We start from the raw sequence: 24635 nt of genomic DNA on the forward strand, positions 1-24635 counted from the left end.
GATCCCTCCACTTGGACCCACACAGTTTAAAAAGTTTACATCTCTGAGCTTTGAAAGACAAGATGTTGGAAAAAGAACAACGATGGCGACGTTTTGAGGGTAAAATGATGGCTTTAACACTGTGGACACAGCAGCAGTTGAAAGAGAAGTGTTTAAGATGAATCTTGGTACAGTGGCAGGCAGAGCTCGTTAAGCAGGCAGGTGTGAGCCTGGTTGCTATAGTGACCGCACCCAATGGCTCCATACACACGTACAAAGACATGCGCCTCACTTTTGCTGCTTAAAATGAACAGAAAAGTCAGGCCGAAACAAATCGTTCCCAAATGAAAAGTAAAAGTCGTATTGACAAAATTCTTTCACCGTGAGCGACAGCAATGTCTAGTCTACCTAATTCTCAGTTTTCATGCCTGTGGAGCTTATTATATGGACGTGGTGACAGTGGAAAGACACCATGCTCTTCTGATTTTCAAACGAACCTTCTGAGCCATTTTAACATTAGAGTCTATGGAAGAGTTGGAGGGAGGAGGCTGTGCATTGGTGACATTTACGAAAGAACCATAACACCTAGGACAATAGTAAACACATTGGATGAAAGAGGACAGCGATGGCTACGTTTTGAGGGTAAAATCATACCTGTAGAGCAAACGCTGCGGACACAGCAGCAGTTTTAAAAAAGATTTTAAGATTAATTTTTTTGCTCCTCTCACTCTAGCAGTTGAGCTGCCTCACTCTAGCCCCAACATTCCGTCCCATACACACCCATTATAAACTCTGAAACGGGTGAAAAAACATCATGAAACTTAAACTGGAACTAAAGAAAAAGTATAATAGATATTGAAAAGATAAATACAAGGTGAATAGTTGAATGTCTTGTCTTCGTTTTAAAGTTTGAATGGTGGCTCTATGTCAACGTATGTGGAAGTAGTAAGAGTTTAAAAATGAGTAAATTGAATGAGAATTTGAAGGGTCTCCCCATTGAAATACATGGGAAATTTTTGTTGAAAAAAGTTAAATAAAATTAAAAATATAAATGTTAAAAATGAGAAAAATAGAAGCACACCATTCCAAAAGAAGAGGAATCTAATGGTGTTTGAATGGTTTTTCTAAGTTGAATGGTTTTGAAGGAGATAGTCGGCGAAAAATGTACGGAATAGGAAAAAATAATAATAACTAGAAAGTGCATTTTCTGAAGAAACTGCAGTGTGAATGCTTGAATCTGAATGTATGCACTGAAATGAATTAATTACTGAATTTTGAGTTAAAAATATTGAATGAGATTAAAAAAAAACAAAAAAAAAAAACGAATTTAACCTGAAAACAAAGGTGCTGAACTGCTAAAAGCTGAAGGTTACACAGAAGAAGGAGTTGGAAAAAAACTGAAAATGTTTTAAATGTAAATTAGAAAACCCTAAGAAATGAGAAAAGAACATTTAGAGTCAGAAAACATCTGAATGAATATTAAAAGGTCATATTCTTTGAATCACTGAATGACTCAAATGTGATCCCTCCACTTTGATCCACACAGTTTAAAAAGTTTAAATGCCTGAGCTTTGAAAGATACGGTGTTGGAAAGAGAACAATAATGGCGACAATTTGAGGGTAAAATGATGGCTGTAACACTGTGGACACAGCAGCAGTTGAAAGAGAAGTGCTAAAGATGAATCTTGGTACAGTGGCAGGCAGAGCTCGTTAAGCAGGCAGGTGTGAGCCTGGTTGCTATAGTGACCGCACCCAATGGCTCCATACACACGGACACAGACATGCACCTCACTTTTGCTGCTTAAAATGAACAGAAAAGTCAGGCCGAAACAAATCGCTCCCAAATGAAAAGTATAGGTCGTATTGACGAAATTCTTTCACCGTGAGCGGCAGCAATGTCTAGTCTACCTAATTCTCAGTTTTCATGCCTGTGGAGTTTATTATATGGACGTGGTGACAGTGTAAAAACACCATGCTCTTCTGATTTTCAAACCAACCTTCTGAGCCGTTTTAACATTAGAGTCTATGGAAGAGTTGGAGGGAGGAGGCTGTGCATTGGTGACATTTATGAAAGAACCATAACACCTAGGACAATAGTAAACACATTGGATGAAAGAGGACAGCCATGGCTACGTTTTGAGGGTAAAATCATACCTGTAGAGCAAACGTTGTGGACACAGCAGCAGTTTTAAAAAAGATTTTAAGATTAATTTTTTTGCTCCTCTCACTCTAGCAGTTGAGCTGCCTCACTCTAGCCCCAACATTCCGTCCCATACACACCCATTATAAACTCTGAAACGGGTGAAAAAACATCATGAAACTTAAACTGGAACTGAAGAAAAAGTATAATAGATATTGAAAAGATAAATACAAGTTGAATAGTTGAATGTCTTGTCTTCGTTTTAAAGTTTGAATGGTGGCTCTATGTCAATGTATGTGGAAGTAGTAAGAGTTTAAAAATGAGTAAGTTGAATGAGGATTTGAAGGGTCTCCCCATTGAAATACATTATAAATTTTTGTTGAATAAAGTTGAATAAAATTAAAAATATAAATGTTAAAAATATGAAAAATAGAAGCAGTGTTGTCCAAAAGAATAGGAATCTAACGGTGTTTGAATGGTTTTTCTAAGTTGAACGGTTTTGAAGGAGTGAGATGCCAAAAAACGTACGGAATATATAATAATAACTAGAAAGTGCATTTTCTGAAGAAACTGCAGTGTGAATGCTTGAATCTGAATGTATGCACTGAAATGAATTAATTGCTGAATTTAAGTTATAAATTTTGAATGAGATGAAAAATACAGAAATTTTCACCTGAAAACAAAAGTGCTGAACTGCTAAAAGCTGATATCCACACAGAAGAAGTTGGAAAATAGCTGAAAATGTTTTAAATGTAAATTAGAAAAACCTAAGTAATGAGAAAAGAAAATTTAGAGTCAGAAAACATCTGAATGAATATTAAAAGTTCATATTCTTCTAATTGAAATGAACTTAAAAGATGAACAAACATTCTGCAGAAAATACAAACTTTAATATACAGCATGATGTTTTTCAGACATATACACATGTGTATATCATGTTTAATAGTATTACATACATCAATTTGTTTTGTATGTCATAGAAAATAACATAAAAATCTTAAGTCATATTTTACAGCTTCTTTCTGAAAAGGACTGGTAGAATAAAGAAAAATAACAAAATTAAATAACTAAATAAAAAATAATGAGCAACATATGAAATACATGAAAATTCAACTTTTAAAACCACAATCCTGAACCTTTAAATTGTGTTGGTTTCTTAGAACATGGCTGAACAGCTTTTTCTATCGGTCTACTTAATCTTCTGATCTGTCTACACATCTTTTTATTACTCATTCTTTTTTATGTTTTAATGTAAACAGAGTCCACACAGTGGTAAAAGAGAACTGTATAGAGATTTGTAAGTAAACTCAAATGAAAGCCTAAGGTGGTGACACAGTTTAACACATGCAAATAATCAAATAAACACATTAGTCCTTTTTGTGAACATGGATAAATAAGTATCAATACAGCATTGTTCAGCCATGCCACTAAATGCTTTTTTACACATTGTTTTAACCTGGGCTCAGACACAAAGTCCCAAATTTAGTTAGTCCCTGACTTTGAGTTGTGGTTATGACTAATTATTATACACAAGGCTTTATCTATCTAAACTCTAAGGACACAAATATGAAAAAACCTATACTTACCAGCTGATACCCCACACTACACACTAGGTGTGCCATGTGACCTGAAACTTTGGTACAAAATCATCATAATCATTCTGTTAACACTGTTTTTTAACACTGTTTGTGTTGCTGTTCAGCAGTTTAAAATGTTTTAGATTGGATTACATGGAATGAATTTGAATTTTCTTGGGGGTTTTTGTATGTGTTTCGTTCTCAGCAGATTTTTTCTTCCATACTGTTGAATTCCAGTTACCACATTTCTGGTCATATGACATCCCAAGTGCCCACTTAAAAAAATCCCCACAGTTAATTCAACATTAAAACAAAATAAAAAAAATGTTAAATAAATAAAGGTTTGCTCTGTGATGAAATATTAAATAAGCATACATTGTACAGAGCACTAACAATGAAAACAATCCTTTAGCCTGTTGATCAGAGAGAGGCAGTCATTATGTCCATTTAAAACCTGTAATCACAGAGCACAATGTTTCTGTGAAACTATGAAGTCCCATATGATCCTCATCACGTCCAGTGACTTCAGAGTGGATCCTCCCTGTCATCCGGCCAGTGTTTGATGTGTGGCAAGCAGCACAGAAGCAGGATAGCTGAGGACTTTAAAAGAAGAGCAGAAAACGGGAACATATGTAGTTGTAAATGTAAATATCAGTGATACTTGTCTTGTCAAAGGGAATAAAATAATGAAAATGTTAACTTACACACTCATTTAGAGAGGATCTTGACACTGCACAGAGGAGGCACAGTCAGTCTGACAATGATGGTGATCTCCAGGGATGTTTTCCTGCAGCAACATTCCTGCCAACTGGCCGTATGATCCAGAGTAGTTGGTTTGTAATGAACAGAAAGGTGTATATGTTAGGTAGTGTGCACTCAGAGCTGGTCCTAAGAAACAAACACATCCTGTAATAAACTGAATACCTGTAGTAGTGCTGCTGCAAATATGAAGCCCTTCTATCATGAGTGGTTTCAAAGAAGGTGTTTTGGAGGCTCGGTCACAGAAACTGTGCAGTCTGTTCAGTCCTGAGTGTCTCAGCTCTGATGGGGATGGATCACAGAGGGAAACACCTGAGTACAGACATTACAATACACTCTAACACTCCTAAGGTCAAGTGAAAACACAATTTAAACACTTCACAAAGAATGAATACATGTTTTCATGGAAATAATGTCATTAACCCTTTTTGTTGTGAGTAAATCTCACCGACTGCTTGTGGGACAAGCTAGAAGGAGGACTTATCACAGAATGTCTCCTGTGCTCCAGATGTGAAGTCTCACGCTCTGATCGTACGGCGATGAAGATGGTGATGATGAAGCCTCTCTGATCTGTGGCATTACAGTTTCTAGCTGCTATGTGCTTCACACTGTTGGATCTTACATGTGAAGCTTGGAGAAGACACAGGAGGACTGTGTCTCTCTTAAAAAAGAAAAAAGGAAACCTAACACCCCCCCCCCCCCTCAGCTCCCACCGTAAACCCCCCCCCCCCCCCCCCACTCAACTCCCCAACCTCACACCATCCAATGTCTATACAAATGTAGGGTATCAGCTGGTAACAGAAAGCAAGTGTTACATATGTACTACTTATGTAACACTGCTGAAACATTTCTGGCCAGAAATGTGCAGTTATCAACCCAGACCCACCCTGATGATTGCACTGGCCGAAACATGATAAAAGCTCATAAAAATGTATGTTTCATCGAAAGATTTGTCCAAAAATATAATCGTATACTTTTGAAAAAGTTTAAAGTTTATAACAAACCAAAATAATAACATTTTTGTAAATAGTATTTCAAAATAGAGGCACACATAAAGTGGCTTAACTGTCATTATTGCTGTAATTAGGTTTGTTTGTTTGTTTGTTTGTTTGTTTGTTTGTTTGTTTAAAAAGCAACCTTTAGTCATTGTTGTTCTCTCAGAAACAATGAAGAAGCTGTTGAACATTTATGTGTTGTGTAGGCAATCCTCTGGTCCACCCTCCCTCCCTCCCAGCCACAGTGAGACTGGGGCAGCCTGGCAGGATGTTGAAGCCTGGCTGCAGAGAGGATATGCCTACACTATTCATTTTAAACTGCTATATTTGATTTTTCTGACATTTATAGGTTACTGTTAGTGAATTTTAGATTTTCTGTGATAAATAAAATTGTCATCTTTTACTGATATCATTACTTAATTCATGTAATTGTATTTTATGTAAACAATTCAACCATTATACTGCAATGCAGAGCGTCAACTTTTAAATATCGCTCTACTTTCTTAAGTCATTCAAAAATATAGAAATTACTTACTGTATTCAAAGATCTAGATCATGAATCATCACAGGACAATACACAGTATACTGGGTCATGGTAACTATGGTAGGTCTTCATGACTCCAGAATGGAGACATCGATCTGACTGAGAAATGAAAATTAGGTCAAGCAGTGTGTTCTTCTCTGTGGTAGGGGCAGTGATGACCTGTGCGTATCCCCTAGACTCAAACAGCTCCAGGATTGGTTTGTTTGCACTGGATAAAACATTCTCATTAAAATCACCACAAACTATGATGGGATGACAGTCCATGATCTCCAATGAGTCTAATAGGCTTACCAGGTTTTTCAGGAATGGCCTCAGAGTGTAGTCTGGAGGTCTGTATACAACTGCAATCAGAGCACTGACTGGTGCTTCAACCTTTAAAGCCAGAAATTCAAGGTCAGTTACATTATGGATGTACTGTTTTTCATGCACTTGAATGTCACTTTTCACATAAACAGCAACTCCACCACCACTTCTGTTTGCCATCTGGGGAAAGTTTGTGTAGGACAGGTGTCTGTTGCGTTTGAACAAATTGTAATTTTCCAAGTGGAGACTCTCTGCGACAAAAGAGCCCCGCAGGTGTGTTTCTGTTAGGCACAAAACATCTGCTAGACACAATTCATGGTGACTTTTGATGTCATTAATGTGAGCTGGCAGTCCCTCTGTATTATGATGAACAATGGTGAAAACCTCTGACCTGCTCAGTGTTTGCCTCACGTGTAGAAGAGGCATCATGTCATCAAGGTTGGCTTGTCTCATGTTCTCAAGCGCTGCAGTGATTTCTGGGTTGGTGAATATTTTTTTCTCCTCCATATCAAGAAGATACAGTCCACTGAGAGACGTCACTCTACTGACAGCTACGTAGGCCATGCCGGGCTCAAAAATGCTCTTAAGAGAGACAACAGCTGATGTAGTTGTCATACCCTGTACCTTATGTATTGTACATGCAAAGGCCAGCTTCACTGGGAACTGTCTTCGTACCACTCCTTTCTGCTTCAGATTCTCCTCTGCTCTCTCAATGTACACCATGTCGTCTGCTGGTGTGCGGTTATTCTTTCCAGATGTCTCATTATCCATTTTAAGTCCAAGCTTGATGATGTGTTGGTCGTTTTCAGAGTGAACTACTCTAAGTAGTATTCCAAAAGCTCCATTAACCAAACCATTTTGTATGTCAATGTTTCTGGTGAGCATGACACGAGCTCCTTCTGCAACTTTCAGTGTGTCTGGTAACTCGTTTTTACCTCCTTTCAATGGTCTGTCTTGAAGTGCCATTCTGCCAGTTCTAGGATCTTTTCTATAATCATCTGCATGGATGTCAATGATATGAGTGTGGAGCAGAGCCAGTGTTGCAGAGTTGTGTGCATCCACTTCTTTATTAGTTGCAAAAATGTGCAACGCATCAGTTGGACAAAGGGCTGGTTCAGTTATGGCCTGTGACAACAAATTTCTATCTGCTTCGCAAAGCTCATCCAACTTTCCTTTCACACGAATTCTGTTCAGCATCTCTGCAAAGACAACATCATCTTTCTGACGCATAATCTCAGTCAGAGTGATCATCTGAAAATGCTCCCGCCACAGGTCGATCTCAGACGGGTCGTGCACACAGAGAGGTTTAGACTGTCGCACTGGGGGTAGCTGATAGAAGTCTCCGACAGCAATGACTGACATGCCTCCAAAGGGTCTCCGAGTCCCTTTGATCTGTTTGAGTCTTGCATCTACATATGCAAAGAGATGTCTTGACACCATAGACACTTCGTCAATGACGATTATTTCAGCATTCAAAAGTTCTGATCTGACTTCATCCAGCTGATTGCCAAGTCCCTGAATGGGAGGTTTTAAGCTTCTAGGCAGCTTGAGAAGAGAATGCAGTGTTGTTCCAGAAATGTTAAAAGCTGCAGTCCCAGTGAAAGCAGTTAACAGGACAGTGGGTTTTGATATGTCAACGTCGTCTGCATATCTGGGCACTTTGCTCAGTATCTTAGATGCTTCTGAGTAGATGCATTTGATAAGATGTGATTTTCCTGTTCCAGCACCACCATTAATATAAAAGAAAAACTGCTCTGGATTTAGAGCACAGACTCTTTTAATGCACCAGTCTCTAACTGCATAAAATATGCAGGCTTGCTTCTTGTTCAGATTCTGAAACATCTGACGTAACAATGTGGGATCAATAGCAGGGGGTTCCCTGATGGCTCTGACTTCTGTTGAAGCATCAGCCTGACGGCTGTAGTCGGGCACATCTTCCTGTTCATTTTCATTGTCTCGCTCTCTTTCTTGTTCGACAAGTGGCAACCTTACGAGATCTGATTCAGGTGCCAGATTACACCATTCGTCAGTCACACCTCTGTTCTGCTCATATTCCTCAACAGCGCTCTCGATCTCCTCACTGTTTTTCTCATATTTTTCTCTGTTTCTTTTGACAATGTGTTGCACGTACTCAAGATGGTCAGTACCTGGTAGCTGTACACAGCCAGCACCATAGAAAGCCTGATAGGTTGGCAACGATGGTGTTTTCAGTTCGTGGTCTGAACGATGAGGAAGGTACAGTTTAAGCAGTCTTCCGTAATATTGCTCTGGATGTTTTTCTTGTGAGCAGCGGTGAAATCTGATGATAGCAGGCTTATTGTTTTTGCGCCTTTGCACAAACCCCATCTCATTGAGAAGGGGCAAAACATCTTTACCTTTTTTCTGTTGGCCATAGACAATCCTGCAAGTAGCAGCAAAGTCTGCCATGCACATCTCCTCATACTCTGGTGTTTCAGGTCTGGCTTTGTATTTGTCATTCAAAGATGTCATCCAAACATTGGAAGACTCAGGTGTTGTGTTGTCCAGAACTGACAGGGGACGACTCATTTTCACAGGATTATCATCAGTTGGAATGAATATTACAGCACGTGAGCATTGCTTCATGTGAAGACCACATGCACGAGCAACACACTCCTGTGCACTGATCTCTCGCTTCTTTGAATATGCCTGCATGACGGCTCTCATTTCATCGCACTCATTTACACTGTCCTTATGGGAGTTCTCAATGACAGTTTTCAGGTACTCAGATAGCCCGCCCTCTTTTTTTGATATATATTTCATTAAATAATTTGCAGCACCAAAAGCATCTAAAACAAAGCTTATGTCGATATTACTGTTCCAGGCTTCAAGCAGATGTGGATTATAGCCGTTTATCCAAGAGTCTTTTGGATCACGCTTTAGTATGATCGTACTCCTCATGTTCATTTTATTCAGGTATCTCTGATATTCTGCATGTGTCAACTTGCATCTTTCCAAGAGCTGCTCTAAACTCATGGAAGCAGTTTCAGGTTCATTCAGCAGCTGGTTCAGTGGTCTGAGCTTGTTCTTTGCCGTTTCTACTTCCAGTGCATCATCCTCACTGGGTCTTGTGATCATTGTCTCATTGCAGGGTGGTTTGGGAAAACCAAAACGGCACCCGGAGCTTAAACTCCTAAAGCACGTCTTTGTGTGGTTCTTACTGTGTTTTTGCACTTCTGTTACTTTTTTGTACAGTTCAGGTTGTTTATGTGGATCAGGCAGCTGAGCTGTGATGTATTTGTTTATAAAATCAAGAACAGTTTGCTCATCATCCTCCTCAAACACAGGAGCACCTTCTACCCACAGGAGGCAGTGTATGTGTGGGCTTCCTCTGTGCTGAAACTCAACTCTGTAAAAGTAGTCAATGACTTTGCCAAGTGGCTCTGCGGGAGATAAGAGTAAATCTCTGAATAATGCTTCAACTCTCTTGTCAAACATGCGCATTGTTGTGACAGGATTGCTTCTCAGGATGTCACACTTTGCTGACCAGTCGAGTCCTTCAAAATTCACTTGTTCACCTTGCTGCCTTGTTATTGCCTCGATCACTTCAGGCCAGCGCATTTCAGCAGCTGAAAATGTGCAAAAGAACGTGGGAGTTCCCAACTGTCTGATCATGGCAAAAAGATCTCTTGTTGTTTTCTCCCAATAGGCTGGGGTTCCTCTCAGAGGCTGCATGAATCTCACTGCATCTTTATTTCGCACCAGTTTCTCCACCTCATGTTTATCTTGTAACATGCCTGAGGTTATTTTTCTACCATCTCTGGTCAGAGGCTTTGCCTTCCTTAACTGTACTGTCATGCTGGATGTAGCCAAGTGTATTTCAGTCACAAACTGTGCAAAGAATAAATAGTTTGTGTCTTTGGCAAAACGATCATCAATGCAGAAAAGTCTTGATTTGAAATACCCACTGGGGGATACTTTGATCAGCCTTCTTTCATCAAGTGTGTTTTGGCCTGTAGGAAACTGCACAGGGAAGGCCATGGCCTCCAGTTTAGGTGTTTTGAAAAAACTTATTGGATTGTTTCTCTCTGCAGGAGCAACAGAGTAGATTCCTTCACTGAAACATAATATCTCCTCAGCCACATCAGGGGGCTGCAAACAGGACTCGAGTGCAAAACCACCATTAGTCAGTCCATCTTCTTGCTCTGAATCATCTCTCATCTGTTCATGTGATTGTTCACCATCACAGGGTAACATGTCAATATCCTGTTCATTTTTATTTTGTGCTTCACTCAGTGCATTTTTCTCACAGCTGTCAATTTCCATTAAATCAGCCTCATCATAATCGTCCTCATTCATGTTTTCATCATCATCATCATCTTCATCAGGAAGTGTTGGGTCACACAGCTCAGGATCATCTCTGATGCTCACATCCTTATACTGTGGATGAATCTGCTTGAGTTTATGCAGTGCTTGCACAAGTTTAGACCAGCTTACAGTCTGAAACAGCTGATGACCTTTGTAAGACAAGCGTCTCTTCAGTTTTACTCTCATGATCTGAGAATTAATTCTTAATCGAGGCAACGCTTCAACAGTTTCCTGTACCTCTGATGGGACACAGACCACATTTCCTCTAATTGCTCTTTGTCTGCCTTTGGGAAGAGGAATGATCTTGGCAAATGGTATGCACTTGGCTATGAGATGTCTCTCCAGTATGTTGAGATCAGACAGTTCAGGTGGAGTATCAGCAAGATCCAGTTTATTGGCAACAGCAAGCGCTGGCATGGATCCATTTTTAAGATGATTGTGGCAGGTGTGACAAATCCACTCTCTCTTTCTCTCATCGGGAACATTGCACTGCTCATTTCTGCAGTTTTCATCACAAACATGAACAAATCTTCCAGTCAAACATGTTGCAACTACATGTGGGTTTTTGACATACTTTGACCTTGTGCAGGGTCGCACTTGGTTTGGAAATGAAGCCTTGAAGCATACAGTACATGGGTATGATGGTCCAGCTTTGATTTGTGATTTGAACACAGATATGGCCTCGTTGATCACACTGTTGTCACTCTCTTGGGTTTGTCTGTTCACCCATCTGTATTTCCTTTTTATTTTCATTGCACATCTCATGTTGTGCATAATCCTGAATGCAAGATTACTTTGATACCTGTCTCGCATTAGTTGTTTCATTAGTTGTCTGTGTCTTACTCTGAATGCGTTATCACGTGCATAACGCTGAGTCACTCGAGATCTCTGTCTCTCTCTGAATTCAGGGTTTTCTTGATACCTTTTAGTTATATAGTTTTTTTGTTTTTGTCTAAATTCAGCATTGTCACAGTAGCGTCTTTTAATATATTGTTGTTGTTTCTTTCTAACTGTAGCATTCTCAGAAAAACGTTTTTTAACATATTGTTTTTGTTTCTTTCTGAATTCATCATTTTCACAGTAACGTCTTCTAATATATTGCTGTTGTTTCTGTCTGAATTCATCATTTTCACAGTAACGTCTTCTAATATATTGCTGTTGTTTCTGTCTGAATTCATCATTTTCACAGTAACGTCTTCTAATATATTGCTGTTGTTTCTGTCTGAATTCATCATTTTCACAGTAACGTCTTCTAATATATTGCTGTTGTTTCTGTCTGAATTCATCATTTTCACAGTAACGTCTTTTCATATACTGTTGTTGTTTTTGTCTAACTTCAGGATTGTTTTTATATGTCTCGCTTGTGCAAGATTTTTTCTTTTCTTTGTAATCTTTATTTGAAGCATACTTTTGTCGTTCTTTCCTTTTTTGGTTTTCTTTTCTCTGATTTCTGGGTTTCTCTGATGCCATTAATCTTCTTTTCCTTTTTTGCCTTTGTTGTTTATTAACTTTTTTCACTTTTTGTAAAACTATATCAGAAAGGTCACAGGCAGCAACATTTGTTATGGCAGCATTTGATTGACATGAAAAAGCATCACTTGATGGAAGGAAACTTAATTCACTGCATAGTTCTTCAGTTGGTATATTAGGAGGTTCATTCTGATCTTCATATGATGTGAACTGAGTCATGTGGACTTCTTTTTGTTTCACCAGTGGCGTACAAATGGACATTTGACAAAAGATATTTTCAGTCGGATCAGTGGTTGTGTTTCTCCTTGGAGTAGAGGGGTTTGCTTCATCAACAGTTGTATCAGAGTGAGTAGGTGCCACAGCAGTGGCAGCTGTTGGTCTGCAGACTGTGTCTGTGATAGTATCACTCAGGTTGACTGTGCTCATACTGTAGAACTGCACAGGCTTCAGTTCATAGTTACAAGAGGGTGATATCTCCATCATTTCATAAGAATCTTGGAGCCTCTTAATCATGTCACTGAGGAGTGTGAATTTCAGCATCACAGCTGTACCACGATTACGTGACTGTAGTAGTAGAGGAAGACCAATGGGTGTTCTGGGGTGTGGGTCAAAGAAACCATATATGCCTGATGTGGATCTGAACACTGCGATACACAATCCACTCATAATCAGTAAGGCATACTGCACATCTGACAACAGGCAGCTCAGTCCTGCTTCTAAGCTCAGAAAGGTATCTACTGCCTCCTCTGGAGGTTCTTCAAATGTCCCATACCGGGAAGGCTGTGTCATGTTGACATGATACATAGACCTGCGAGCATCAACTTTGTCTGGCAGCTCATCGGTTGCCAAATGAATATTTTTAGGAAATCTTTTCTTGGCCTCTTTGTACATCACATCACCTTTATCCAAGACCAGATTAAGGTCAGCTGTAGTCATGTTTTCATTCTCATGAAGGAAAGCAAGAAATGTGAGTGAGTTACATGTGCACTGCTTGTTTCTGGAGTCTCCATATTTAGGATGAGCCTGGCTGCGAGATGCACAGACATGTATAACAGAGGGCTGGTTTTCAAGGTTCAGTCTTTCTGCATGAGATGGTCCTGCCACATCACTGTGACGGCCTCTTTTCACAATATCAGCATAACCCACCTGTGGGGCACTTGAAACCTCATGTTGGTCTCTGTGGTTTACCAGATGTTCATTAAATTCATGCTGCAATCCAGTCTTCACAGCATCTGCATAGGATATCTGTTGTACATGTGCAGGAACATGTTGACCTGCCTGTTTGACACCATCAGCATTGGTCTTTGCAGACACAAAGTCTTCTGCAGAGCTCTGAGGAAAATCACACTCAGCTTGTTCACATGTTGGTACTTTTTGAAACTCATGGAACTTCTTCCAGCGTTGTTTTGCAGCTTGTGACTTTTTCTGCTTCCTTGGCATTTTTACACAAGTGTTTCTCTTAGTCTTTAGAAAATATGTTTATAAAATAAGAGTGGCACAGAGCAGGAGATGTTTTCTTTGTCTTTATATTTCAGTTTTTATTTCTCAGAAACAGATGTCTTTGTTTGTTTGACAGTTTGTCAGTCAAGAGAATAATATGCACTCTCTTTATTGGCTTGGCACAACTTAGCAGCAAGCGCAAAGTGAAAAACAGCTAGAGAGAAAATTTAGAAGAGAGAACAGACAGAGCAGGAGAAACACGGCTGGGAAATCACAATCAAACCGTGAATTAGAGTTTTCTTTATTTGTTCAGTTTGTTCTCAGGTAGAGGCAATATGCACTCTTTATTGCTTTAATGGCTTGGCATTTTTCAGCAGCAAGCCAAGAGTGAAAAACAGGTAGAGAGAAAATTTAGCAGAGAGAACAGACAGAGCAGGAGAGACACGGCTTTAAATCAAACCGCAGAGTTTTCTTTGTTTGTTCAGTTTGTTCTCAGGTTGAGGCAAAATATGCACTCTTTATTGTTTTATTGGCTTGTGCATTTTTCAGCAGCAAGCCAAAGAGTGAAAAACAGGTAGAGAGAAAATTTAGCAGAGAGAACAGACAGAGCAGGAGAGACACGGCTTTAAATCAAACCGCAATAAGATTCTTGGTTTGGCAAAATTTCTCACAAACCACAGGGTGAAATACAGATGGAAAGAAGGCAGAGACAACAGGTGGAGTAGGACAGAAGATAGAGGGGTTGGGGGGTTGGGATGTGAGATAGAAGACTGGAGATCTGGTCCTTGTTCTTCTTCTGCACACTGTGAACAAAAAACAAGAAAAAAAAATAATTTTAATAAAATTATATCACATGGTAATTGTATGAACTAATTGTGACTACTGAAAAAGGACAAAACAAATATTCAAGCTAAACTGTTGTCGGCTGCCATGTGCAAAAAGTTGCACAATTTGGCACTTTTTAAAAGAATAAATATTTAATTAAATTCAGCAATAATATTTTTAAATACAAATATGATTGAGTGAATTGTTAACTAATCACATGTAATGTGCAAAAATGTACAAAAAAAATATTTTAGCCCAATTGTTAAGCTGAACTTATGTGTATTTATTATAAAAATGTGTTTAAAAGGTCTAGCACAAAGTTTGAACCCATCACTTTAAAGCTTATATTAGTCAGACTCTTTTTTTTTTATTTTGGTGTACTTCTCTAACAGTATGTGCACACCTACCAGGCAAAGCACAGATGTGAGTCAAGTTCCTGAAAGTGTAAGACGAGAAATAACATGTTAGTTGTCTGTACAGTGTTATCAGACTAACAAAAAAACAAAGCCCACACGACATGATACACTGAACTTATAGTCAGCAGGGTAATTATAGAGTAATATAGCACACCAGCTGATACAGCAGCCATTTTATAATTCAAACTAATTAACTGAAGTATTTATTTAAGTACTTATATAAGGCTACTGTTAGACTGTTACTAGCCTTAGCATCGCTGCTAACGCTAGCATTCCTGCTAGCGTTAGCACTTCAGTTAGTGTTAGCACTGCTGGTAGAACTAGCACTCTTACTGTTAAAACTGAGGCACAATGGCAATAATAAAGCTCATTTGTTACTTTTGTCTCACTGACCGCCAATAAATATCACAGGAATATCACAGGAATATTCTTTTTGTCAGTTAAAAACTGCTAAGGCTAGTGTTGGCACTATAGCTAGCGTTAGCATTGATGCTAGCATTAGCATCGAAGCTAGCATTAGCACTGCTACTAACAGCAAAAGTCATGAAGTACTCTTACTGTTAAAACTGAGGCACAATGGCAATAATAAATCTCATTTGTTACTTTTGTCTCACTGACCGCCAATAAATATCACAGGAATATCACAGGAATATTCTTTTTGTCAGTTAACAACTGCTAAGGCTAGTGTTAGCACTATAGCTAGCATTAGCATTGAAGCTAGCGTTAGCATTGAAGCTAGCGTTAGCATTCCTGCTACTAACAGCAAAAGTCATGAAGTACTCTTACTGTTAAAACTGAGGCACAATGGCAATAATAAATCTCATTTGTTACTTTTGTCTCACTGACCGCCAATAAATATCACAGGAATATCACAGGAATATTCTTTTTGTCAGTTAACAACTGCTAAGGCTAGTGTTAGCACTATAGCTAGCATTAGCATTGAAGCTAGCGTTAGCATTGAAGCTAGCGTTAGCACTGCTGCTAACAGCAAAAGTCATAAACCTATATAAATGGTAGCAAAGGTTATTCTTTTTTTGCTTTCTTTATTCTTTGAACTCTGTTGAACTTTAAAAAGACTTGATATGTGAGTTTAAATGTCAAACATGTATTTTTACCATCATAAAATTAAAACAGTGCTGTACTGAATGTATTGTACTTACCACAGCAGAGAGCAAAGCGGAATGACAACCGTTGGTGTAGTGATTAGTTAAAGACCGATGAGGCGTTCAGGTGGTGCTTGGAAATTTGAGCATCAGTTTGAACATCAATAATGAGCATATATATTTCTCTGTCATAGAGAGACAGAGAAAAAAATACACAAGACTCACCAGCATACAAATTGGTACTTTTTCTCTTTATGTCACTCATTCGCTTATACTCAGGAAAGAGGGCAACTGGCATTAAATGAGCAAATAAAAAGTCATCATCTTGAACTGTTTTATGGATTTTATTTTAAGACTACTTTGAGCGTATTTGTGGGGAGATAAACTATACAGACTAAAAACAGAGACATTAAATGAGATTAGATTATTTAAAATGTGGGAAAATACACTACAGACAGGTAGATGCTGTGAGCTTTAATTATCCAGTCAGAAAAGATTATTTTAAAGTCATCAACTGACTCAAACTGCCCAGATCTGAAAAACCTGTGTGGAGAAGACAAGTCCACCAATACACAATCAACTTGAATTTAACAGGGCAATAATTCAGGGCTCTATTCAGTTAGCCTATACTAACTACTGACATACTGTTAATCTCTGGCAAAAGCCTGTCAAACCTGTCTTATTGTACCTATTGAAAAAGTTAATCTTACTACAACTGCTTAGATATAACACACATTTTTGATTTAATCTTGGCAGAGAGAGAGAGAGCTCGTTAAGCAGGCAGGTGTGAGCCTGGTTGCTATAGTGACTGCACCCAATGGCTCCATACACACGACACAGACATGCACCTCACTTTTGCTGCTTAAAATGAACAGAAAAGTCAGGCCCAAACAAATCGTTCCCATATGAAAAGTACAAGTCGTATTGACGAAATTCTTTCACCGTGAGCGACAGCAGCTTCTAGTCTACTGAATTCTCAGTTTTCATGCCTGTGGAGTTTATTATATGGACGTGGTGACAGTGGAAAGACACCATGCGGTTCTGATTTTCAAACGAACCTTCTGAGCCCTTTTAACATTAGAGTCTATGGAAGAGTTGGAGGGAGGAGGCTGTGCATTGGTGACATTTACGAAAGAACCATAACACCTAGTACAATAGTAAACACATTGGATGAAAGAGGACAGCGATGGCTACGTTTTGAGGGTAAAATCATACCTGTAGAGCAAACGCTGCGGACACAGCAGCAGTTTTAAAAAAGATTTTAAGATTAATTTTTTTGCTCCTCTCACTCTAGCAGTTGAGCTGTCTCACTCTAGCCCCAACATTCCGTCCCATACACACCCATTATAAACTCTGAAACGGGTGAAAAAACATCATGAAACTTAAACTGGAACTGAAGAAAAAGTATAATAGATATTGAAAAGATAAATACAAGTTGAATAGTTGAATGTCTTGTCTTCGTTTTAAAGTTTGAATGGTGGCTCTATGTCAATGTATGTGGAAGTAGATACAGTTTAAAGAGGAGGAAGTTGAATGAGAATTTGAAGGGTCTCCCCATTGAAATACATTATAAATTTTTGTTGAAAAAAGTTGAATAAAATTAAAAATATAAATGTTAAAAATGAGAAAAAATAGAAGCAATGTTGTCCAAAAGAATAGGAATCTAACGGTGTTTGAATGGTTTTTCTAAGTTGAACGGTTTTGAAGGAGTAGGCTTTCAAAAAACGTACGGAATAGATAATAATAATAATAAAATATAATAATAAAGATTACAACAACAATACTGTGAATGCTTTTCAAGCATTCACACTAATAACTAGAAAGTGCATTTTCTGAAGAAACTGCAGTGTGAATGCTTGAATCTGAATGTATGCACTGAAATGAATTAATTGCTGAATGTTAAGTTAAAAATTCTGAATGAGCTGGAAAATACAGAAATTTTCACCTGAAAACAAAAGTGCAGAACTTTTGAAAGCTGATGTTCACACAGAAGAAGTTGGAAAAAAGCTAAACATGTTTAAAATGTAAATAATAAAAAGATGAGTAATGACAAAAGAAAATTTAGAGTCAGAAAACCTCTGAATGAATATTAAAAGTTCAAATTCTTCTAATTGAAATGAACTTAAAAGATGAACAAAAATTCTGGAGAAAATACAAACTTTAATATACAGCATAATGTTTTTCAGACATATACACATGTGTATATCATGTTTAATAGTATTACATACATCAATTTGTTTTGTATGTCATAGAAAATAACATAAAAATCTTAAGTCATATTTTACAGCTTCTTTCTGAAAAGGACTAGTAGAATAAATAAAAATAACTAAATTAAATAAGTAAATAAAAATAATAAGCAAGATATGAAATACATGAAAATTCAACTTTTAAAACCACAATCCTGAACCTTTAAATTGTGTTAGTTTCTTAGAACATGGCTGAACAGCTGTTTCTATCGGTCTACTTAATCTGTCTACACATCTTTTTATTACTCATTCTTCTTTATGTTTTAATGTAAACAGAGTCCACACAGTGGTAAAAGAGAACTGTATAGAGATTTGTGAGTAAAGTCAAATGAAAGCGTAAGGTGGTGACACAGTTTAACACATGCAAATAATCAAATAAACACATTAGTCCTTTTTGTGAACATGGATAAATAAGTATCAATACAGCATTGTTCAGCCATGCCACTAAATGCTTTTTTACACATTGTTTTAACCTGGGCTCAGACACAAAGTCCCAAAATTAGTTAGTCCCTGACTTTGAGTTGTGGTTATGACTAATTATTATACACAAGGCTTTATCTATCTGAACTCTAAGGACACAAATATGAAAAAAAAAAACCTATACTTACCAGCTGATACCCCACACTACACACTAGGTGTGCCATGTGACCTGAAACTTTGGTACAAAATCATCATAATCATTCTGTTAACACTGTTTTTTAACGCTGTTTGTGTTGCTGTTCAGCAGTTTAAAATGTTTTAGATTGGATTACATGGAATGAATTTGAATTTTCTTGGGGGGTTTTGTGTGTGTTTTGTTCTTAGCAGATTTTTTCTTCCATACTGTTGAATTCCAGTTACCACATTTCTGGTCATATGACATCCCGAGTGCCCACTTAAAAAAAATCCCCACAGTTAATTCAACATTAGAACAAAATAAAAATATCCATCCATCCATCCATCCATCCATTCGCTTCCGCTTATCCTTTCCAGGGTCGCGGGGGGCGCTGGAGCCTATCCCAGCTGTCATAGGGCGAAAGGCGGGGTACACCCTGGACAGGTCGCCAGTCTGTCACAGGGCCAACACACAGGGACAGACAACCATTCACACTCACATTCACTCGCACATTCACACCTAGTGACAATTTGGATTAATCAATTAACCTATCCCCACAAATAAAAAAATAAAAATATGTTAAAGAAAAAAAGGTTTGCTCTGTGATGAAATACTAAATAAGCATACATTGTACAGAGCACTAACAATGACAACAATCCTTTAGCCTGTTGATCAGAGAGAGGCAGTCATTATGTCCATTTAAAACCTGTAATCACAGAGCACATCGTTTCTGTGAAACTATAAAGTCCCATATGATCCTCATCATGTCCAGTGACTTCAGAGTGGATCCTCCCTGTCATCCGGCCAGTGTTTGATGTGTGGCAAGCAGCACAGAAGCAGGATAGCTGAGGACTTTAAAAGAAGAGCAGAAAACAGGAATATGTAGTTGTAAATGTAAATATCAGTGATACTTGTCTTGTCAAAGGGAATAAAATAATGAAAATGTTAACTTACACACTCATTTAGGGAGGATCTTGACACTGCACAGAGGAGGCACAGTCAGTCTGACAATGATGGTGATCTCCAGGGATGTTTTCCTGCAGCAACATTCCTGCCAACTGGCCATATGATCCAGAGTAGTGGGTTTGTAATGAACAGAAAGGTGTATATGTTAGGTAGTGTGCACTCAGAGCTGGTCCTAAGAAACAAACACATCCTGTAATAAACTGAATACCTGTAGTAGTGCTGCTGCAAATATGAAGCCCTTCTATCATGAGTGGTTTCAAAGAAGGTGTTTTGGAGGCTCAGTCACAGAAACTGTGCCGTCTGTTCAGTCCTGAGTGTCTCAGCTCTGAAGGGGATGGATCACAGAGGGAAACACCTGAGTACAGACATTACAATACACTCTAACACTCCTAAGGTCAAGTGAAAACACAATTTAAACACTTCACAAAGAATGAACACATGTTTTCATGAAAATTATGTCATTAACCCTTTTTGTTGTGAGTAAATCTCACCGGCTGCTTGTGGGACAAGCTAGAAGGAGGACTTATCACAGAATCTCTCCTGTGCTCCAGATGTGAAGTCTCACGCTCTGATCGTATGGCGATGAAGATGGTGATGATGAAGTTTCTCTGATCTGTGGCATTACAGTTTCTGGCTGCTATGTGCTTCACATTGTTGGATTTTACATGTGAAGCTTGGAGAAGACACAGGAGGACTGTGTCTTGCTTAAAAAAAAAAAAAGAAAAAAAAAGGAAACCTAACAGGAAAGGAAACCCCCCCCCCCCCTCAACTCCCACCGTACCCCCCCCCCCCCCCCCCCCTCCCACTCAACTCCCCAACCTCACACCATCCAATGTCTATACAAATGTAGGGTATCAGCTGGTAACAGAAAGCAAGTGTAACATATGCACTACATATGTAACACTGCTGAAACATTTCTGGCCAGAAATGTGCAGTTATCAACCCAGACCCACCCTGATGATTGCACTGGCCAGAAACATGATAAAAGCTCATAAAAATTTATGTTTCATAGTAAAATTGGTCCAAAAATATAATCGTATACTTTTGAAAAAGTTTAAAGTTTATAACAAACCAAAATAATAACATTTTTGTAAATAGTATTTCAAAATAGAGGCACACATAAAGTGGCTTAACTGTCATTATTGCTGTAATTAGGTTTGTTTGTTTGTTTGTTTTTTTAAAAAGCAACCTTTAGTCATTATTGTTCTCTCAGAAACAATGAAGAAGCTGTTGAACATTTATGTGTTGTGTAGGCAATCCTCTGGTCCACCCTCCCTCCCTCCCAGCCACAGTGAGACTGGGGCAGCCTGGCAGGATGTTGAAGCCTGGCTGCGGAGAGGATATGCCTACACTATTCATTTTAAACTGCTATATTTGATTTTTCTGACATTTATAGGTTACTGTTAGTGAATTTTAGATTTTCTGTAATAAATAAAATTGTCATCTTTTACTGATATCATTACTTAATTCATGTAATTGTATTTTATGTAAACAATTCAAACATTATACTGCAATGCAGGGCGTCAACTTTTAAATATCGCTCTACTTTATGTCTGTGAAGGTTCTCAGTCATCCAGGTCATCGTAGTCAAAGGAGCTTGCAAAGAAAAGCGTCTGGACTTCTTTCTGGAGTTCAAGCATCGCTCTACTTTCTTAAGTCATTCAAAAATATAGATATTACTTACTGTATTCAAAGATCTAGATCATGAATCATCACAGGACAATACACAGTATACTGGGTCATGGTAACTATGGTATGTCTTCATGACTCCAGAATGGAGACATCGAACTGACTGAGAAATGAAAATTAGGTCAAGCAGTGTGTTCTTCTCTGTGGTAGGGGCAGTGATGACCTGTGCGTATCCCCTAGACTCAAACAGCTCCAGGATTGGTTTGTTTGCACTGGATAAAACATTCTCATTAAAATCACCACAAACTATGATGGGATGACAGTCCATGATCTCCAATGAGTCTAATAGGCTTACCAGGTTTTTCAGGAATGGCCTCAGAGTGTAGTCTGGAGGTCTGTATACAACTGCAATCAGAGCACTGACTGGTGCTTCAACCTTTAAAGCCAGAAATTCAAGGTCAGTTACATTATGGATGTACTGTTTTTCATGCACTTGAATGTCACTTTTCACATAAACAGCAACTCCACCACCACTTCTGTTTGCCATCTGGGGAAAGTTTGTGTAGGACAGGTGTCTGTTGCGTTTGAACAAATTGTAATTTTCCAAGTGGAGACTCTCTGCGACAAAAGAGCCCCGCAGGTGTGTTTCTGTTAGGCACAAAACATCTGCTAGACACAATTCATGGTGACTTTTGATGTCATTAATGTGAGCTGGCAGTCCCTCTGTATTATGATGAACAATGGTGAAAACCTCTGACCTGCTCAGTGTTTGCCTCACGTGTAGAAGAGGCATCATGTCATCAAGGTTGGCTTGTCTCATGTTCTCAAGTGCTGCAGTGATTTCTGGGTTGGTGAATATTTTTTTCTCCTCCATATCAAGAAGATACAGTCCACTGAGAGACGTCACTCTACTGACAGCTACGTAGGCCATGCCGGGCTCAAAAATGCTCTTAAGAGAGACAACAGCTGATGTAGTTGTCATACCCTGTACCTTATGTATTGTACATGCAAAGGCCAGCTTCACTGGGAACTGTCTTCGTACCACTCCTTTCTGCTTCAGATTCTCCTCTGCTCTCTCAATGTACACCATGTCGTCTGCTGGTGTGCGGTTATTCTTTCCAGATGTCTCATTATCCATTTTAAGTCCAAGCTTGATGATGTGTTGGTCGTTTTCAGAGTGAACTACTCTAAGTAGTATTCCAAAAGCTCCATTAACCAAACCATTTTGTATGTCAATGTTTCTGGTGAGCATGACACGAGCTCCTTCTGCAACTTTCAGTGTGTCTGGTAACTCGTTTTTACCTCCTTTCAATGGTCTGTCTTGAAGTGCCATTCTGCCAGTTCTAGGATCTTTTCTATAATCATCTGCATGGATGTCAATGATATGAGTGTGGAGCAGAGCCAGTGTTGCAGAGTTGTGTGCATCCACTTCTTTATTAGTTGCAAAAATGTGCAATGCATCAGTCGGACAATGGGCTGGTTCAGTTATGGCCTGTAACAACAAATCTCTATCTGCTTCGCAAAGCTCATCCAACTTTCCTTTCACACGAATTCTGTTCAGCATCTCTGCAAAGACAACATCATCTTTCTGACGCATAATCTCAGTCAGAGTGATCATCTGAAAATGCTCCCGCCACAGGTCGATCTCAGACGGGTCGTGCACACAGAGAGGTTTAGACTGTCGCACTGGGGGTAGCTGATAGAAGTCTCCGACAGCAATGACTGACATGCCTCCAAAGGGTCTCCGAGTCCCTTTGATCTGTTTGAGTCTTGCATCTACATATGCAAACAGATGTCTTGACACCATAGACACTTCGTCAATGACGATTATTTCAGCATTCAAAAGTTCTGATCTGACTTCATCCAGCTGATTGCCAAGTCCCTGAATGGGAGGTTTTAAGCTTCTAGGCAGCTTGAGAAGAGAATGCAGTGTTGTTCCAGAAATGTTAAAAGCTGCAGTCCCAGTGAAAGCAGTTAACAGGACGGTGGGTTTTGATATGTCAACGTCGTCTGCATATCTGGGCACTTTGCTCAGTATCTTAGATGCTTCTGAGTAGATGCATTTGATAAGATGTGATTTTCCTGTTCCAGCACCACCATTAATATAAAAGAAAAACTGCTCTGGATTTAGAGCACAGACTCTTTTAATGCACCAGTCTCTAACTGCATAAAATATGCAGGCTTGCTTCTTGTTCAGATTCTGAAACATCTGACGTAACAATGTGGGATCAATAGCAGGGGGTTCCCTGATGGCTCTGACTTCTGTTGAAGCATCAGCCTGACGGCTGTAGTCGGGCACATCTTCCTGTTCATTTTCATTGTCTCGCTCTCTTTCTTGTTCAACAAGTGGCAACCTTACGAGATCTGATTCAGGTGCCAGATTACACCATTCGTCAGTCACACCTCTGTTCTGCTCATATTCCTCAACAGCGCTCTCGATCTCCTCACTGTTTTTCTCATATTTTTCTCTGTTTCTTTTGACAATGTGTTGCACGTACTCAAGATGGTCAGTACCTGGTAGCTGTACACAGCCAGCACCATAGAAAGCCTGATAGGTTGGCAACGATGGTGTTTTCAGTTCGTGGTCTGAACGATGAGGAAGGTACAGTTTAAGCAGTCTTCCGTAATATTGCTCTGGATGTTTTTCTTGTGAGCAGCGGTGAAATCTGATGATAGCAGGCTTATTGTTTTTGCGCCTTTGCACAAACCCCATCTCATTGAGAAGGGGCAAAACATCTTTACCTTTTTTCTGTTGGCCATAGACAATCCTGCAAGTAGCAGCAAAGTCTGCCATGCACATCTCCTCATACTCTGGTGTTTCAGGTCTGGCTTTGTATTTGTCATTCAAAGATGTCATCCAAACATTGGAAGACTCAGGTGTTGTGTTGTCCAGAACTGACAGGGGACGACTCATTTTCACAGGATTATCATCAGTTGGAATGAATATTACAGCACGTGAGCATTGCTTCATGTGAAGACCACATGCACGAGCAACACACTCCTGTGCACTGATCTCTCGCTTCTTTGAATATGCCTGCATGACGGCTCTCATTTCATCGCACTCATTTACACTGTCCTTATGGGAGTTCTCAATGACAGTTTTCAGGTACTCAGATAGCCCGCCCTCTTTTTTTGATATATATTTCATTAAATAATTTGCAGCACCAAAAGCATCTAAAACAAAGCTTATGTCGATATTACTGTTCCAGGCTTCAAGCAGATGTGGATTATAGCCGTTTATCCAAGAGTCTTTTGGATCACGCTTTAGTATGATCGTACTCCTCATGTTCATTTTATTCAGGTATCTCTGATATTCTGCATG

At 39.0% G+C, this 24635-nt stretch overlaps 3 long non-coding RNA genes across 3 annotated transcripts; all 3 read right to left on the minus strand.

Annotated features, from left to right (window-relative positions):
* Positions 1-3431: 3431 nt before the first annotated feature.
* Positions 3432-5122, minus strand: LOC143420207 (uncharacterized). The gene is made up of 3 exons (XR_013100023.1): positions 4621-5122; positions 4401-4504; positions 3432-4296 (listed from the first exon to the last, which is right to left on the minus strand). It is a non-coding gene; the product is annotated as an uncharacterized LOC143420207 (long non-coding RNA).
* Positions 5123-14230: 9108 nt separating this feature from the next.
* LOC112436047 (uncharacterized) lies at positions 14231-16502 on the minus strand. Its single transcript, XR_013100024.1, has 2 exons — positions 14766-16502; positions 14231-14336 (listed from the first exon to the last, which is right to left on the minus strand). It is a non-coding gene; the product is annotated as an uncharacterized LOC112436047 (long non-coding RNA).
* Positions 16503-18328: 1826 nt separating this feature from the next.
* Positions 18329-20419, minus strand: LOC143420208 (uncharacterized). Its single transcript, XR_013100025.1, has 3 exons — positions 19893-20419; positions 19673-19776; positions 18329-19570 (listed from the first exon to the last, which is right to left on the minus strand). It is a non-coding gene; the product is annotated as an uncharacterized LOC143420208 (long non-coding RNA).
* Between the last annotated feature and the right edge of the window lie 4216 nt (positions 20420-24635).

Source organism: Maylandia zebra, linkage group LG9 (assembly GCF_041146795.1).
Source record: "Maylandia zebra isolate NMK-2024a linkage group LG9, Mzebra_GT3a, whole genome shotgun sequence".
NCBI classification, from domain to species: Eukaryota; Metazoa; Chordata; class Actinopteri; order Cichliformes; family Cichlidae; genus Maylandia; species Maylandia zebra.